The sequence below is a fragment of the Grammomys surdaster genome, unplaced genomic scaffold (assembly GCF_004785775.1).
Source record: "Grammomys surdaster isolate TR1022 unplaced genomic scaffold, NIH_TR_1.0 127609, whole genome shotgun sequence".
In the NCBI taxonomy this organism is placed as follows: domain Eukaryota; kingdom Metazoa; phylum Chordata; class Mammalia; order Rodentia; family Muridae; genus Grammomys; species Grammomys surdaster.
The window spans coordinates 2257-5404 of NW_021621830.1; the positions used below are offsets into that span (position 1 = coordinate 2257).

Below are 3148 nucleotides of genomic sequence, written 5' to 3' on the forward strand. Positions count from 1 at the left end.
GTACCTTATTTGCTGGGATTCAGGAATACAGTCTCCTAACTCCACCCCCAGCCTTGAGCCATCAGCATCAGTCCTGAGCTTCCACCAATGCTGGTGTCCTTCTCCCTGGTCATTCTCATTATGCTTCTCAGCACTGCAGCTCCCGCATCCCACAGAGGAGCAAGCACACTGCACATTTCCCAGAATGCTTTGCTGTTCCATCCACTCTGACACATGAATGTGCTAAGATTTTCAACACCACTCTTCTACTACCAGACTGAACTATCCTAGGTTTTCTCTTGTACTAAGGGCCATCCTCTGACCAGTTCCAGGAAAGCATCTCCAGAACGCTGCATTGGGACCAGGAGATGTGGAACTGTGTTGTCCTAGGTGCTGTGATAAAACACTCTGCAACTAAAGGAGGAAACAGGTTGCCTTGCTCAGAGTTCTGTTGCTATGTAGAGACACCATCACTATGGCAACTCTTGCTAAACAAAGCATTTTATTGAGGCTTGTTCATGGTTCCAGTGGTTTAATTCATTATCCTCTTGGAGTGGAACATGGTGGTATGCAGCCAGACATGGTAGATGATGGTTCTATATCCAGAGTCAAAGGCAGCAAGAAGCAAGAGTCTCTGGTCTTGGAATGGGAGTTTTGAAATCTCAAAGCCCTTCCCCAGTGACACACTTCCTCTATTAAGGCCACACCTACTCCAAAAAGGATACACTCCTAATCCCTCTTAGGTAGGGCCATGCCCTAATGATCAAGCACTCAAATATTTCAGTTTATGGTGAATATTCTTACTCAAACCACCACATTGTACTCTGTGGCTCCCAGAGGCTTGTAGCCATGACATAATGCAAATATGCATTCAGTCCAGTTTCAAAAGTCTCCACAGTCTCTCAGTCTCAACCCATTTCAAAGCCCAGAGTTCAAGGTCTCTTTTGAGACTCATGGCAACCTCTTCACTGTAACCCCCTGTAAAATTAAAATAAAAAAGCAGACCCCAAACTTCCAACCTAATATGGCACAGAATATGCATTTCCATTCCAAAAGGGAGGAGATGGAACACAGTGAGGAACTACTGGGCCAAAGCAAGATGGACGACCAGCAGGTCCAACCTCAAACCCTGAATCTTCATGTCTGATGTCAAAGTGCTCTTCAGAACACCAAATCCTTTCAGCTTGCTGACTGCAGCAGACTTCTATCCCTCTTGCTGGTTCTCCACCTGTCAGCCGATCTCCTCGGCAGGTGTCCCATGACTCTGTCATCTTTGAAATCTTGGGGTCTGGAATGAAATCCAGGGTTTACCTTCACAGCTTCACCCAATGGCCTCTCCTGGCCTCCATACAGGGACATACCTGACATGGAGATTCCACACCCCCTTCTTGTATCCTTGACTCTAAAGCCAGAACAACATGGCCAAAACTGCCAAGTTTTTCTACTTAGTTAGGCTAGAACTTGGCCCATCAATCAAATAGAGTGTCATCAGCTTTCTATATTTGATAGTTTCCTTCATTAGTTAGACATCTCTTTCCCTAAGGCTACAACTCTTTTTATTTCTTTTGTAAGTGAGCTTTTCTTTCTTTTTTTCTTTTTTTTTTTCTTAGCTCATTGAGCACTGAACTTTGTGATTACACTGCCTGGTACTCCCTTTTTTGCAAACTGCATATTTTGTATTTTTCTCTGGTCAGCTTGCCCCTTTTCATTACAGTTCTGCATAAGAGTGACCACTAACAACAGGACACAGGAATACAAAGATGTCTTGAAATCTATCTGCCAACGCCGTTAATCCCAAAACTCTTCAATTTACCCTTAAACAGTTTTTTGATAGCTTTTTTGTTTCTGTTTTGTTTTGTTTTTTTGTACAGGGGAAAAAGACAACACATTTCTTCACCAAAAGATCACAAGCATGGACTTTAGGCCAGTTAATAATGTTTTTCCCTTCTGAAATCTTGAGCCAAGCTGTCCTAAACTATACTGCTCTAGGCACCACTGTCTTCCAGGCCTATTCACCCCCACTTAAAATGTTCAACCGCTTTCCTACCCTGAGTCCTGAAGCCTACAGTATGCCCACAATCATCATGGCCTGGCCTGTCACAGCAATGCTCCATTCCCAAGTACCAACTTTTATCTTGGTCAGTGTCCTATTCACTCTCAGAGACAGTGTCCATTGTAACTTTTATAAAAGAAAACATTTAATTGGGATTTGCTTACCATTTCAGAGATTCAGTCCATTTTTCTCAGGATGGGAAGCATGGCAGCACACAGGCAGATATGGTAGCTCAGAGTCCTACTTTCCTACCTAAGGGCAGCAAGAAGAGAGAGACTCTGGGTTGGAAATTGGTTTTCAAACGTCAAAGGCTAGCTCCAGTGATACTTCCTTAGATGAGGCTACAATTACTCCAGCAAGGCCACACTCCTAATTTCATTACTCATCTCTGTGACATGTGGATTTCTCTGGGCCTTTTTACACATGCCCTTCACTACAAGCTTTAGAGGTTCTGGATTTCGTATTTCATGTAGTATGGTCCAGCCTCTGACCAGGTTCTTTCAAGCCATTCCTGTGGCAAGTAGGCATTATCTCCAATAAGTTCTGTTTGCTGACCACTCAAAGTCCTGTGTGTCCAAAGCCTGAGGAGAAAGTGGAGGTAAAAGTGCCTGCATCACAACAGTGAGAACCTGAGCTGGTGCCTAGAACTCATGTATAAGATCCAAGTGTGGTGCTGTGTGCTTTCATTGTTGGTACTAAGAAAACTGAGGCAGGAGAAGCCTGGGTCACTGGAAAACCTGTCTCCTCTACTTGATGAGTCCCAAGCATCTTAGAGACCTTGTCTGATCAATACTACTGTGGCTCACTTGTAAGAGGAGATATATATATATATATATATATATATATATATATATATATATATGTATATATGGTGGTCTCTGTGTAAAAATACTTCTTTTGTCATTATCATCATTACTATTATCATTATCATTTTATTATTTATTGGCATACATATATGTAAGTCAGAAATAATTTCTTTATTAAGTTTCATTATCACTGTTCCTCATTTAGCAAAACCAGTTTCCTTTAATAAACTTCTAAGTGGATCTCCTTACAGAAAACTATTGGGCAATTCACCATCTTAGAGCTAAGTTTGTGACATTTAATTCACAACCA

The 3148-nt window shown here is 42.1% G+C and overlaps 1 long non-coding RNA gene across 1 annotated transcript; it reads right to left on the reverse strand.

The window, feature by feature from the left end:
• Positions 1-462: 462 nt before the first annotated feature.
• LOC114615633 lies at positions 463-2286 on the reverse strand. Its single transcript, XR_003710498.1, has 2 exons — positions 2197-2286; positions 463-1267 (listed from the first exon to the last, which is right to left on the reverse strand). It is a non-coding gene; the product is annotated as an uncharacterized LOC114615633 (long non-coding RNA).
• Between the last annotated feature and the right edge of the window lie 862 nt (positions 2287-3148).